This window comes from Macaca nemestrina, chromosome 16 (genome assembly GCF_043159975.1).
Source record: "Macaca nemestrina isolate mMacNem1 chromosome 16, mMacNem.hap1, whole genome shotgun sequence".
Lineage (NCBI taxonomy): Eukaryota > Metazoa > Chordata > Mammalia > Primates > Cercopithecidae > Macaca > Macaca nemestrina.
This window is the reverse complement of record NC_092140.1, coordinates 23,096,928-23,112,040: the sequence shown is the minus strand read 5'-3', so window position 1 is coordinate 23,112,040 and position 15,113 is coordinate 23,096,928. Positions and strand designations below refer to the sequence as shown.

The following is a 15,113-nucleotide window of genomic DNA, read 5'->3' as shown; positions in this document are numbered from 1 at the left end:
TTGATATGGTAAATATTGCTCAATGCATTCACAATTCAGTAAAAATGTATATAAATCTTAGAGGCATATTGAATCTTTTGTATTCACTCTTAATTCAAGAAGTCACTACAGGAAATAACATTTTTATGTAAAATAAAATTTACATAAAATTATACATAAGAATTAAATTTCAAAAGGAGTTGGATAATGCTTATGCTGTTGTGCTCATTTTTTCCTATTTTAGCATAAATTACAACAAATTTTCTAAGGCAAAAACACAGTCAAAGGGAGATATGGTTGTGAAATAATACAGTTAATCAAATAGTTTCTAGTATATTAACAAATATTGATAGATTGATTATATTGAAATGTTTCCAAAAATAAGGTACTTGTAAAGGTAGCATTCAATGTACAGACTAAATAAGCTTCAGAAAGCATTCAATTTAAACCTATGTGATCTACGTATTATTTTGATTGAATATACTGTGTGAAATGTAAAAAACATGCGTACAAAGAAAAATGAACAAATGATCATGATATGCTAACAGTAATCACAGAGACACAGTAGCAGACAACACAGTAAAAGATTAAAGTGATGCTGAGTTTTCATTGATGTATGTTCTGTCACAAAAAGTTTAGGCCACCAGTAACAGAGTATGTAATAAAAGATTAAAGAGATACTGAGTTTTCACTGATATATTTTCTGTCATAGGAAGTTTAGGCTATTGTTTTCCCAACACCTCAAGTGGGAAAATAAATACCTTCTAGGCAAATAGAAAGTTTCTGTAGGCCAAGGTAATTTAGTATCTGTTCTGGCAGATGACATATGCAATTTTTTATCCTCTCTGAGACCACCTGAAGAGCTGTCCTTGTGTGTCTAAGTGGTTATTAAAATACCTCTTTGTAAGTGTTTACCTGAAGGCTATAGGAAAAGTGAGATGTCTTCTCAATTCTGGAGAAATTCAATTTAATAAAGTTGATTTTAAGCTCTATTACATCTCAACTCTATTTTCTCCATGGTTATTTCAGAGGGAAGGAAGGGATGTCTCTGTTGGAAAACAGATCTGTGGTGTCAAAAGACAGTATTTGGATTCTTGTCTTCAGAACAGTGAAAATAATTCATGGGTAATCAGAAAAAGCCATTCTGAAAAAATAAAAATACAATGACTCCTTAGGAAGGGAAAATAAAATAAGAATGCACCTGGATCCTTGGTACTGTTTCAACAAAAGTAATTTCTGTCTCTTGAACATACTAGGCATTTTCCTGACTCTTCTCTGCATGGAGCAGTTTTCAGTTTGAAATTCAAGGGAAATTTCCTTTACCTCCTTCGGACTTATTCTAATCACATGCTCTCAATAAACCTATCTTAGGCCACCCCACCCTCCATGCCAACACTCCTAATCCTTCTCACCCTGTTCTATTTTTTTTCTTTTTTCTTTAACATTTCTTTTCTTCTTACAAACTGGATATTTTACTTAAAGGTTTTATTGTCACTCCTTCTCGTAGAATGAAAGTTGCGCAAGGGCAGATGCTCAGGCAGTATCTGTGGAGATGATGGGTAAATAAAGAAATAATTAATACTCTGTAAATATTTATTTGCTTTTAATATGTGCCATGTCCTTTCAGACACTCTAGATATTTTCTCTGTTTATACATAAATATTCTAATGTGAAATATAGCTATTAAATAAATGCTTAAATGTCATCAATAAATATGAAATATTATGGGAAATTATAGGAGATAATAATATCAAATCCAGGGCTTCAGAGAAGTTCCACTACAAAATTGAGCTAAAATTTTGTTCTGATGAATGAGTAAAAAAAAATTTCTAAGAAATATGAGCAAAAAGCTTTTTGTTTGCAAACATTGTTTGAGTCACCTTGTTTGTTGACCAAATAACAGTATTCAGATTATACTTAATCTTTGTTATCAGAAATTTGGTCTCATTCTTTCTCGTGTGACCCATATCCTCCAAAATAAAAATAGAATCACTTTATTGATTGGCATAGGTAGTCAAGACACCCTTACAAATGATTGACTATTTAAATATAAAGTTAGATACAACAAATACTTGTTTTATAATACAAGCAAAGGGGTGATGCAATGAGGGTTGTTACATCTCTTACTTTTACACACTAAATTTATCAACAACTACTGATTAAACCAGAGCTAGTAAAACACAGTGTAAACTCTGACTAAAAATATCTCTAACTTAGCAGAAAAGATTTGGCTCCTTTCCTCACGATGATAAGGTATAAATATTCCACGGAGCACTAACTAGAGAGGAAGGGGTACACAATAAAGATATCTTGGCTTTTGGATTCTCATCAGACAATTTGCCCCTCTGTACATCCCTTTTTTTTTCCTAGCAGAATGAGGTGAAGACTAGAAAAGGGAAAATTGTCTGTATTGAAGAGGTAAGAATCATCAAATGTCTTCGGTTTCATGTGAATATAATCAGGAGAAGGTGAAACAGAGATGGTCTGTGAATTCTTATGCGTCGGTTCACAAAGTTGCTATCTCATCTCAGACAATACCCTCACTCACAGGATAATGTGTTCTTGGCAAATATCATAGCAGCCTCTTTAAGAATATCTACAGGATGGGTCTGCTTGTACAGTTGTGCAGCTAAGGCACTGGTAGGAATTGTTTGCTGTGTACTATGAAAAAAAATCTGATGTAGATGTTAATATTTGATAACATTAAAAGATGAGAGAACAAGCTGTCCAATCCTGGTGTTTCTGAGATTTTGGTCAGCTGTAAACCAAAAGTGTACATATTCATTTTTCTCATTTGTCTTGCACTTTTATGGCAAGACAAAATAAGTGAGTAGGTTGAATCTGTGCACGTTTCTGAAGAACGCACAGAGGAAGGGTGAGACTAGTAATTGGGTGTGTGGAGTATCCTTCCAGGACACCTACTGAATGTTCTTTTGCCTATTACAGTGAGAAGAGTTTTTATTAATCACTAAGTATTTGATCACTTATTCTCAATATTTATGTAAAACAAAGGACACAATTGAATGTCAGCATTACAATTAATGCTATTAGTCTCATCATATTTCAATATATATTGTTCTTTCAGATTTAGGTATTTTACCTCTTTGTACAATGAATAGTTGGAGAGATTCTCCAAATATATATATTTTGGAGATGGTGTCTCGCTCTTGTTGCCCAGGCTGAAGTGCAATGGTGCAATCTCTGCTCATTGCAACCTCCACCTCCCAGGTTCAAGCGATTCTCCTGCCTCAGCCTTCTGAGTAGCTGGAATTACAGGCACGTGCCACCACTCCAGGCTAATTTTTTGTATTTTTAGTAGAGACAGAGTTTTGCCATGTTGGCCAGGCTGGTCTCAAACTCCTGACCTCAGGTGATCCACCCACCTTGGCCTCCCAAAGTGCTGGGATTATAAGCATGAGCCACTAGTTGGAGAGATTCTTATATGCAAGAAAATTTTCTTATTCTCCATAAAAACCCTCTATGTTTTATTTCCTTAAGAATAATGCATATTTGTGGTTATGCTCAAGCCAGGTGTTACTGTTACTTAGCTAGTTTCTTTTTAACTGGTTTATGTCTAACTGACTCTAGTCTTTGTCTTTCCCACCAGCTGTACACTCAAACAGCTGTGCCTCCCCCTCTTTCACTCAGAGCAATTTCCAGGGACTTGTATTTAAAGGAGAGTGAAATGTTGTCTCTAATTATAACAGCAATCTGTTCCACAGCAGTTTTCACACTCTACTTACATTCCTTACTGTGTTTTTCCAATACTTTTACCCTTTCTTCCATTTCTCTAATTTTTGCTCTAAACCTATCAAACTGCTGATTAACTGAATTATTTTTCACGTTCATTAATTCTAGCACACTTTTTTTGAAGCCTGTATGGTTGTTTGCATTGATATTTAACATCAAGTTTGAGTTATTTCTCAACTTGTAATCCATGCAACTTTATTCATTCATAAATAAAAACATTCCCACTCTATCCCTCCCATTGTAGTTACTATGGATAAAGTAAAAATGGATACTGTGCTTCTTATTAAGTATAATAATTTAATTCCCTCAAGAAGAGTTGCTTTACCAACTTAGTTCTAATTCTTATCCAGCCTATATTTGTTAAAAGAAATAAGTCCCTATGTTAGACCCTACTGTAAATATAGTTATAGTTCTCGTTAAGTTAGTAAACAGGAACTTTACTAGATTGTGTGCGTGTCTGTATGTCTGTGTGTGTGTGTGTGTGTATGGGTGTATATGCACATACATATCACAAGATTTTACACCAACCTCTACCCTCAACAACACATCTTTGGGTACAAATATATAGATGGTTTTAAGGATGGATATTTCTTGTCATAGCGTTTGTCTCCTTACTGTTATTCAGTGATGCAAAGCTAAAAAGAGCACTGTGCTCATGGTGGAAAATAATTGCCAGGACTTGACAGGGAAGAATGTACTCATTCCACACCCCGGGCAGAAGTCTGCTGAGATCAACAGAAGAAAGATAGTTAGTGAGCAAATTCATCAAGACCAATATCATGTATTTCTCCCCCTGGCCTGATGGCTGATTTGCACTCCTCCTGTAAGCAACAAAACTGCAAAACCAGTGCTACAAAACAGAAGCACCTGTAAGTCCGTGGGAGCACATCTTTGCTCAACAAGAGATCCTGACAACTAACAACTAACAACCATCTGCCTGAGACACAGTTCGAGTTTTTAAGATGCATCAGTTCCCCTTTCCAGCCTGAAGCCTTATCATCAAACAATGCTTCCAATGCTTAGCATCTTGAATTATAGAATCATAAACTATTAGAGCTTGCTTGGTGGGCAATTATGTGAGGCCACCCTCACACTTTCCAAAAGATAATGAGCATAGGCTAATTTGATGGCATTTCAAGGTCATGCATCTCTTTGAAAAACAGATCAGAATAAAATCCAGATTTCAAATTCCTGATCTAGTGTTATTTTTATGCTGCCTTCCTTAAATAGTTATTTCTTAAAGTTAAACTAAAAGTAATCAAGTCACAGGAAGCCTCTGAATTAACATGACATTTTGAAGACTATGATTTTCAAGATAAGCCTTCTTAACCTTATCCCCAAGCAATCAGCTGTTGTTTGAACTTTACAACAGATAACCCATGCTTTTGTTTTTCTTTTTCTTTTTTTTTTTTTTTTGCCAGATCCCCTGATGAATGAGTGGAGAAATTGTTGAGTTGGCAGCCCAAGTTTACGAAAACAATCTGTAGCACTGGAACAGTGAAGCTAACTGGCACATATGGGCAGTGAAAACATGGCCATGGCCTCATAGCACCATGTGTTAACAAATGGAGCTAAGCAGTCAAGTGTGAAGGTGAGGCAGGCATGGAGAAGGTCTGTGTACCCTAAAATGGACATGTTTGGTTTCCCTGTGGAGTTTTTCCTGGTTGTAATTAAAGCCTGATCCTTTCCAGCTGTAGTGGCACAGATTGTTTTAAGATAAACTCAATCTATAATTAAAAAGCTCATTAATCATTTCCCAAATTATTGGTTGTAATATAAAATGGAGATGGAAACCATTCCTGCTGTGAAAAATGGTAACAATATTAATAATTGTGGCTGTAACAGATGTTAATGGTAAAGGGACCTCTCTGTTACTGCTCATAGTTTTCCATTTTCACACCTCAATCACTAAGCAAGCAACTGAATATCCAAGTAATCTTTAATTCAGTGTGTTTTCTATTTTTAAATACATTCAGCATTTTTAAGTGTATTCATTGTGATATAAGAATTTTAGTTGTGATTTCAGATTAAATTTATTAAAATACACTCAAAGTACCTAAATGTAACTGGACTAAAAATGAGATTATTTAACTTTTATGGTCACTGAAAATCCATCTAGATACTTACTCTTAATATTTCTAGCTATCAGACTTTGAGCTTTTCTCTGTCCTAGAACTCAATCTTCATATCAACTTTAGGAGTTTATAGAAATAAAGGAACTTGCCCAAACTAATGGGAATAATCAACAGAACTCTAAATAGGTGACCATTTTAGTTGTGGTTCTATGGTAAAGAACTTCCCAATATTGTGTGTGACCAAATGTTGGTTTCCCTGGGAGATATCCAGGTTGTATTTATTGTCCCCGAGACCCTTATGGTGCATTTAGCAGTTGTTCCTGATTTTTTTTGTTGTTGTTTAAAATCATTATCAATAGTTGCATTAATTTAGGATGGATTGATTTAGGATTGGTTTGGCATATCTCTAATTTTTACTTTCATCTTCTGATATTGTCTCTATTGTATTGTGTGAGACACTCATGGGCAGAGAATTGAATTCTAACACATTTCAGTCTGAAAGACAACCAAAAACCCAATTTTAATTTCTGGACCTTTTCCAGAAGCAAAAAAGCCAACATATTTAAGGACAGCACGCTAACTAATAAAATGAGGTACACTCTTCTACGTGGCTATCCTTGCTGGCCACTTTAAAATAGCTAGGGTGCCACGACCCTTGCTGAAGTTAGAAGATACCAAAAGCTACCAGGGTTAATGAGAAACTCTGTCAATTTTTATTGGCTATATTTTAAATATATGTATTATACAAAGAGTAATCCTGCAGTAGAACACATAGTAGTCCAGATGTGTTGTTATAATGATTATTTTTGTCATCTGTGGTTCAAAACTACAATTCTATATTTGTTATATTGTCATGCTTTTGCCTTTGTTGCTCTGTATTAAAAAAAAAAAAAATTCAGCAGCAATAAGCCCAAACAAGTACATGTACAATGGAAAAATAAGTTCTGAGTTTCTATTGTTTAGGATAGTTGATATCAAAAACGTAATCACACAAAATGTTCATGTTGCACGTTTGCCATCCACATTGGTGACACAATGAAGCACAAGAGAACTCTGGGACTTGAATTTGTTGAACAATCAGTATAAAGCTAGTTGATATGTGAAAAAAATGTGTGCCCAAATATAATAATTTAGCAAGAGTAACTGCTGAAAGTGTGTTTACACACCTCCCTATGAAAGCCAAATTTGCATTCAAAGATTTCTTTCCAAAATTGTTTTCACTATACTCATCTTCAAGTTTTCCTATGCACTTCCTATGCACTACAAAAAATGAAATAACCATGAATGTGTGGCTATGCTAACAGAACTCCATAGATAATAAAATGATCCCAGTATATATCTATGTCATCAGATAACTTCAAATACAAAGTCAGTGGAATCCTGATATAGGTTAATTTTTAAAATCCAATTTGTGAAATCAAAGTGAAGTCATTAAAAATTCATTCTGTCAAAGGCTAAACCCTAGCCATTACTCTGAATGCTACCGTAAGGTTATTATTAGCTGTCATATTTTGCCAATTGAAATAGAACTTGTAGTTATCTGAGTTTACTTATCCATACACATACAGACAGAATATAATTAAAATACAAAATTTTAGTTATGTGGCTCTTGTACAAAACAAAACAAAATTCTGCATATTATGATATTTTGTACTCTGATGCCCATTATCAGTTATATTTTAGAAATGTCTGTCCTTGGAAAAACTATTTTATAAATCAACCTAAAGAACCATGTGCGGTATTTAACATTATGTAAGGCAACACCTATATTTCAGTTGAAATTTATTTAAAGTTGAAAATTTTATTCAAAATATTCACTGAATAGGAAGCTAAAATTTAATCCTTAGTAGCTTTTAGTATGTGTAGTTATTTAAAACAAGACTTAGAGCTTCCTGTTTTCCCAGGAAGCACCCAGATGGCAGCGTGGGTCTCCCCACCCATCCCACCACTGGTAGCCAGGCAAGCTACACCTTCTAGCGTTTCTAGCCCAGTGGTGCTACTTCTGCCTACATTTGCCAAGGGGTGAAACCTCCTGTTTCCCTAAAAATACCCAGATGGTGTGGGGGCAACTCCAGCCATCCCACCTCTCATACCCAGATGGGCCATACCTGCTATGGCTTCTACCTCAGCAGTCCTGTTTCAACCTGAACTCTGTGGGCAGGCACAGACCTTGTTTCCCTATGAAGAACACAGACAGCACATTGGGGCTGACCTGGCAAGGATGCCATTTGTATGCCAACTGCAGCCCCTACCTGAGGGAGCCACATTGACCAGAATACCCTACAATAGAAACACGAGCATGGAGACAGTAATCAGAGGGGGCTTCTCTAAGACCCAGGAGCAGACTAGAATAGAAGTCAGTGAACCACACCCACCTTATACCATAATCAAATTCCCAAGGGCATGAAGAAAGAAAAAAGCATAATATTTCCGAAGGACAGCAACTTCAAAGATTAAAGGAACAGCAGTCCACACAAATGAGAAAGAACCAGTGTAAGAACTCTGACAACTCAAAAAGCAAGAGTATCTCCTTACCTCCAAATAATTGCATGAGCTCACCAGAAATGTTTCTTACCCAGGCTGAAATGACTGATACGACAGAAATAGAATGTAGAATATTGATAGGAATGAAGATCATTGAGATGCAGGAGATAATCAGACCCTCTCTGTGTTATGTAAGGATTCAAATTTTAAAATACAGAAGCTGATAGACAAAATGGCTATTATAAGAAAGAAGCAAAATGACCAGACAGAGCTGAAAAACAAACTAGAAGAGTATCTTAATCCAATTGCAAGTATTGACAGTAGAATTGACCAAGCTGAGGAAAGAATTTCAGAACTTGAAGAGTGGCTGTATGAAATAACTTTGTCAGAAAAAAAGTTTTAAAAATCAACAGAGAAGAATGAACAAAACCCCTGAGAAATATGTACTCAGGTAAATCTATAACTCATTGGTGTCCCTGAAAGAGAGGGAGAAAAACCAAGCACCTTGGAAAATATATTTCAAGATATCAGCCATGAAAATTTCCCCAACTTGGGTAGAGAGGCCAACACCCAAATTCAGGAAATGCAGAGAAACCTTGTCAGATACTACAGAAGAAGACTACCCCCAAGACACATAATCATCAAATTCTTAATGTTGAAATGAAAGAAAAAAAAAAATGTTAAAGACAACTAGAGAGAAGAGGCAGGTTACAAACAAAACCCCATCAGGCTAACAGCAGACCAATGGCAGACACTGCAATCCAGAAGAGACTGGGGGCCTATATTCAGAATTCCTAAGGGAAAGAATTTTCAACCAAGAATTTCATATCCAGCCAAACTAAGCTTCATAAGCAAAGGAGAAATCAGATTCTTCTCAGACAAGAAAATGCTAAGGAGGATTGTTAACACCAGACCTGCCTTACAAGCAGTCCTAAAATGAGTGCTAAATATGGAAAGTAAAGACCATTACTGGCCCCTACAAAAACACAGTAACATAGAACAGTGACAGCATAAAGCAGCCACACAAACAAGTCTGCATAATAACCAGCTAACAAAGTGATGACAGGATCAAATCCAGACATATCAATAGTAATTTTGAATATAAATGGGCTAAACTCCCCAAATAAAGGCCACAGAATGGCAAGTTGATATAGGAAGCAAAACCCAATGGTATACTGTATTCAAGAGATCCATGTCACATGCAATGACACCCATAGGCTCAAAGTAAAGGGATGGAGAAAAATCTGTCAAGTTAATGGAAATCATAAAAAGGCAGGGGCGGCTATTCTAATTTCAGACAAAACAGACTTTAAATAAAACAAAACCAAAAGATCAAAAAAGACAAAGTGAAGCATCACATAATGTCACATAATAGCAAAGAGTTATTCTAAACAAAAAGACCTAATTGTCCTAAATACATACGCACCCAACACAAGCACCCAGATTTATAAAGCAAGCTCTTAGAGACCGACAAGGGGACTTAGATAACCACCCAATAATAGTGGGAGACTTCAACACCACACTGAGAGAAATAGACTGACCATTGAGGCAGAAAACTGAACAAAGATATTCAGGAACTGAACTGGATATTTGAACAAATGGACCTGATAAACATCTATAGACCTCTCTACCTTAAAAGAGCAGAATATACAGTCTTCTTATCTGCATATGGCACATACTATAAAATCAAGCACACAATCAGGCATAAAACAATCTGGAGCAAATGAAAAAAAAAAAAAAAAACCTGAAATCAGACCAACCTTGCCCAGACCACAGTGCAATAGAAAAATCAATACTAAGAAAATTACTCAAAACCATACAATTACATGGAAATAAACAATCTCTTCCTGAATGTGCTCTGGGCAAATAATGAAACTAAGACAGAGATTAAGGAATTATTGGAACCTAATGAGAACAAAGATACAACATAACAGAATCTCTAGGACATATTCAGAGCCCTGTAAAGAGGAAAGTTTATAGCACTAAATGCCCATATCAAAAAGTTAGAAAGCTCTCAAATTAACAACCTGACATCACAATTCGAGGAACTAGAGAAACAAGAGCAAACCAAGCCCAAGGCTAGCAGAAGTTAAGAAATAACCAAAATCAGAGGTAAACTGAAGAAAATTGAGACGTGAAATAAACATACAAAATATCAATTAATCCAGGAGCTGGTTATTTGAAAGAATGAATAAGACAGATAAAACATTTGGTAGACTAATAAAAAAACAGAGAATATCCAAATAAACACAATCAGAAATGAGAAAAAGGACATTACCACTGACCCTGTAGAAATACATAAATCTTCACAGACTGCTAGGAAAACCTCTATGCATACAAGCTGTAGAAAATCTAGAAAACATGGATAAATTCCTGGAAACAAACACAACCTCCCAAGATTGAACCAGGAAGAAATTGAATCCCTGAACAAATCAATAATTAGTCCCAAAATCTAATCATTAATTAAAAGGCTACAAAAACCAGAAAAAGCCTAGGACCAGACATATTTACAAATTCTACCAGATGCATAAAGAAGAGCTGGTACCATTCCTACAGAAACTATTCCCCAAAATTAAGTAGTATGAACTCTTTCTTAACTCATTCAATGAGATCAGCATCATCCTAATACCAAAACCTGGCAGAGACACAACAGAAAAAGAAAACTTCAGACGCAAGGTTGGTTCACCAAACATAAATCAATAAATGTGATTCACCACATAAACAGAATGAAAAACAAAAACCACGGGAGCATCTCAATGGATGAAGAAGGGGCTGTCATAAAATTCAACATCCCTTCATGTTAAAACCCTCAACAAAATAGGCATGGAAGAAACATTCCTCAAAATATCAAGAACCACCTATGAAAATCCCATAGCCAACATAATGCTGAATGGGCAAAAGCTGGAAACTTTCCCCTGTAAAACTGGCACAAGACAAGGATACCCTCTTACCTCTCCTGTTCATCATAGTACTGAAAGTCGTAGTGAGAGCAATCAGGCAAGGGAAAAAAAAACACAAAAGGTATACAAATAGAAAGAGAAGAAGTCAAATTACCCCTGTTTGCAGATGATATGATTATATACCTAGAAAACTCCACAGTCTCTCCGCAAAAACTCTTTGAGCTGATAAACAACTTCAGCAAAGTTTGTTTGTTTGTTTGTTTGGTTTGTTTTTGAGACACAGTCTGGTTCTGATGACCAGGCTGGAGTGCAGTGGCATGATCTCGGCTCACTGCAGGCTCCGCCTCCCAGCTTCATGCCATTCTCCTGCTTCAGTCTCCCGGTAGCTGGGACTACAGGCGCTGGCCACCACACCCAGCTAATATTTTGTATTTTTAGTACAGACGTGGTTTCACAATGTTAGCCAGAATGGTCTGGATCTCCTGACCTCATGATCCGCCCACCTTGGCTTCCCAAAGTGCTGGGAATACAGGAGTGAGCCACCGCACCTGGCCTTCAGCAAAGTTTTATAACATAAAGTCAATGTAAAAAATTAGTAGCACTCCTATACACAAAGAGCATCCAAGCTGAGAGCCAAATCAAGAATGCAATGTCATTCACAATAGCCACAAAAAGAATAAAATACCCAGGAATACAGCTAACTAAGGAGGTGAAAGACCTTTACAATAAGAATTACAAAACACTTCTCAAAAAAATCAGAGATGACACCAACAAATAGAAAAATGTTCCATGCTCATGGATAAGATGAATCAATATTGCTAAAATGGCCAAACTGCCCAAAACAATTACTGATTTAATGCTATTCCTATCAAAGTACCAATGACATTCTTCACAGAATTAGGAAAAGCTATTTTAAAATTTCTATGGAACCAAAAAAGTGACTGAATTGCCAAGGCAATACTAAGCAAAAAGAATAAAACTGGAGGCATCACATTATCCTAATTCAAACTGTACTATGAGGCTACAGTAACTCAAACAGCATGGTAATGGTGCAAAAACAGTCACATAGACCAATGGAACAGAATAGAGAGCCCAGAAATAATGCTGTACACCTATAACCATCTTACCTTCAGAGAAAATGACAAATTTCCCATAAGCAATAGGAAAAGAACTCCCTATTCAAAATATAGTGCTGGGAAAACTGGCTAGCCATATGCAGAAGATTGAGCCCAAACCCCTTTCTTATACCATATAAAAAATTAACTCAAGATGTATTAAAGACTTAAATTGTAAAGCCTAAAACTATAAAAACTCTGTAAGATAACCTAGGAAATACCATTCTGGACATGGGACCTGGCAAAGATTTCATGATAAAGATACCAAAAGCAATTACAACAAAAACAAAATTGACAAGCAGGACTTAATTAAACTAAGGAGCTTCTACATAACAAAAGAAACTATCAACAGAGTAAACAGATAACCCACAGAATGGGAGAAATATTTGCAAACAATGCATCCAACAAATATTAAATATCCAAAACCTATTAGAAATTTAAACAAATTTGCAAGCACAAAACAAACAACCCCATTAACTCTTTTCCCATTTTACCCAGGAATACTTGTCAGTGGTGCTTCTGGCTGCGACATTTACCCTAAATAAGTTTGCCACAAAATATCTCACTCTTATTATTATTATTGCATCACTCTAGTGTATCAGCTTTGGAAACAAAAGACAACATTGTATTTATAGCATTCTGGTTTTAGATGTATTTCCACTCACAAAATATAGTAATTCTTGATCACTGAAAATGTCCAATCTGAGAAAATGTAGCATTCCTGCGTGTGATGTTAACATTGTTCTTGAACAATTTTTGGCCTAAGATTCATTTGATAAATTCAATTTTTCCAAAATGGATGATTCTGATGATTCAGACAGTTCTGTTTTTGATTCTGTTTTGAAATAATTCCAAGAACTTTTATGTTTTCTTTTCACATTGAAAATCAGTCAGATTTGCTTCAGCCTCAAAGTGCATGTTTATGTAAAATTAGATGAGTGCTGGCAGCGAGCTGTATTCCTAAACAGCGAAAAAGTTAAAAAGTGGGCAAATGACAAAAGCAGACACTATTTAAAAGAAGACATACACACAGCCAAAAAGCATGTGAAAAAAATGCTTAACATCTTTAATTATTAGAGAAATGCAAATCAAAATCACAATGAGATAGCATCTCACACAGGTCAGAATGGCTATTATCAAAAAGTCAAAAAATAACAGATGCCGGCAAGTTTGTGGAGAAAAGGGAACACTTATACACTGCTGGTGAGGAGAGGATGTAAATTAGTTCAGTTATTGTGGAACGCAGCTGGTGATCTCTCAAGGAACTCAAAACAGAGTTACCATTTGACCCAGCAATCCCACCGTTGGGTATATAACCAAAGGAATATAAATCATTCTTTTTTTTTTTTTTTTTTTTTTTGAGACGGAGTCTCGCTCTGTCGCCCAGGCTGGAGTGCAGTGGCGCGATCTCGGCTCACTGCAAGCTCCGCCTCCCGGGTTCACGCCATTCTCCTGCCTCAGCCTCCCGAGTAGCTGGGACTACAGGCGCCCACAACCGCGCCCGGCTAATTTTTTGTATTTTTAGTAGAGACGGGGTTTCACTGTGGTCTCGATCTCCTGACCTTGTGATCTGCCCGCCTCGGCCTCCCAAAGTGCTGGGATTACAGGCGTGAGCCACCGCGCCCAGCCCGGAATATAAATCATTCTACCCTAAACACACATGCACATGTATGTTCATGGCAACACTGTTCACAATAGCAAAGACATGGAATCAAGGTAAGTGCCCATCAATGGTAGACTGGGTTTTAAAAATGTGGAAAATATATACAATGGAATGCTGTACAGCCATTAAAAAATGAGATAATGGCCTTTGCCGCAAGCAGGCTAACAGAAGAACAGAAAACCAAATTTCAGACATTCTCACTTTAAGTGGGAACTAAACATTGAGTTTGGACTCAAATTAAAAACCTATAGCCACTGGAGCCTATTTGAGGTTGGATGGTAGGAGGATGGTGAAGATAGAAAACTACCTCTTGGGTACTATGCTCATTATCCAAGTGCTAAAATAAATTGTACACCAAATCTCCATGACATGCAAATTGCCTACTAAGAAACCTGCATGTACCCCCGAACCTAAAATAAATGTTAAAAAAATTAAAAAATAATAAAACAAGTTTAAAATGTAAAAACTAATTTTTTGTTTTTCTTGTATGAATATTTATCAAAGAAAGATACTCTGAGGTCCACAGGTAAAAAGACAGTAGCTCTGAATATATTTGGGCTGTGATATTTTCACATTTAAACAGAACAGCAGCAGGATTGATACTATTCTTTCTCTACCAGTATATTTTTCTGAACATTCCCCAATTAAAAATCTGCTGTAAGATTGAGTCAATTGAAAGCATCAAACATTTTAATTAATTAAGCACACAGATTGTGATGAAGATTATGAACATATTTATGATAAAATATAAAAATTGAATATTGAATGTTGAAAATAATTTTTCTTTATAAATGCACAAATTACTTGGTATTAGTGATACATATAATGAGAAATTGATTAAAATATATAAAATGCCACAAAAATAATTTAAATGGCTTATATTTTAATGTTTAAGTAAAAATTAACAGTATTTTTAAAATTTTGCTGTAATATATTTTAAGTTGCATTTTTGAAAATAATTGTTTTTAAAAACGTATTTTGAAAATTTTTATTTTAAAAAACAAATTTATTTTGAGAATTTTTTATGTCTCAACTTATTAAACAAATTTGTTAGTAAAACATTTCAGAAATTATATAATTTCAATTATTTTCAGCAAAATATTTTGCTTTCAAAAGTGTCCTGGTCTAGACAATAAATTGTATAATC

General features: G+C 35.5%; 2 long non-coding RNA genes across 2 annotated transcripts in view; one reads left to right on the top strand and one right to left on the bottom strand.

The window, feature by feature from the left end:
- The window catches only part of LOC105477104 (uncharacterized), a 264,418-nt gene that overhangs the window by 183,109 nt on the left and 66,196 nt on the right, over window positions 1-15,113 (bottom strand). The window lies entirely within an intron of this gene.
- Window positions 1-15,113, top strand: part of LOC105477109 (uncharacterized) — a 65,228-nt gene that overhangs the window by 29,708 nt on the left and 20,407 nt on the right. The window contains exon 2 of the long non-coding RNA XR_984482.2: window positions 5,151-5,320. This is a non-coding gene — a long non-coding RNA (uncharacterized lncRNA). The remainder of the gene's footprint in view (window positions 1-5,150; window positions 5,321-15,113) is intronic.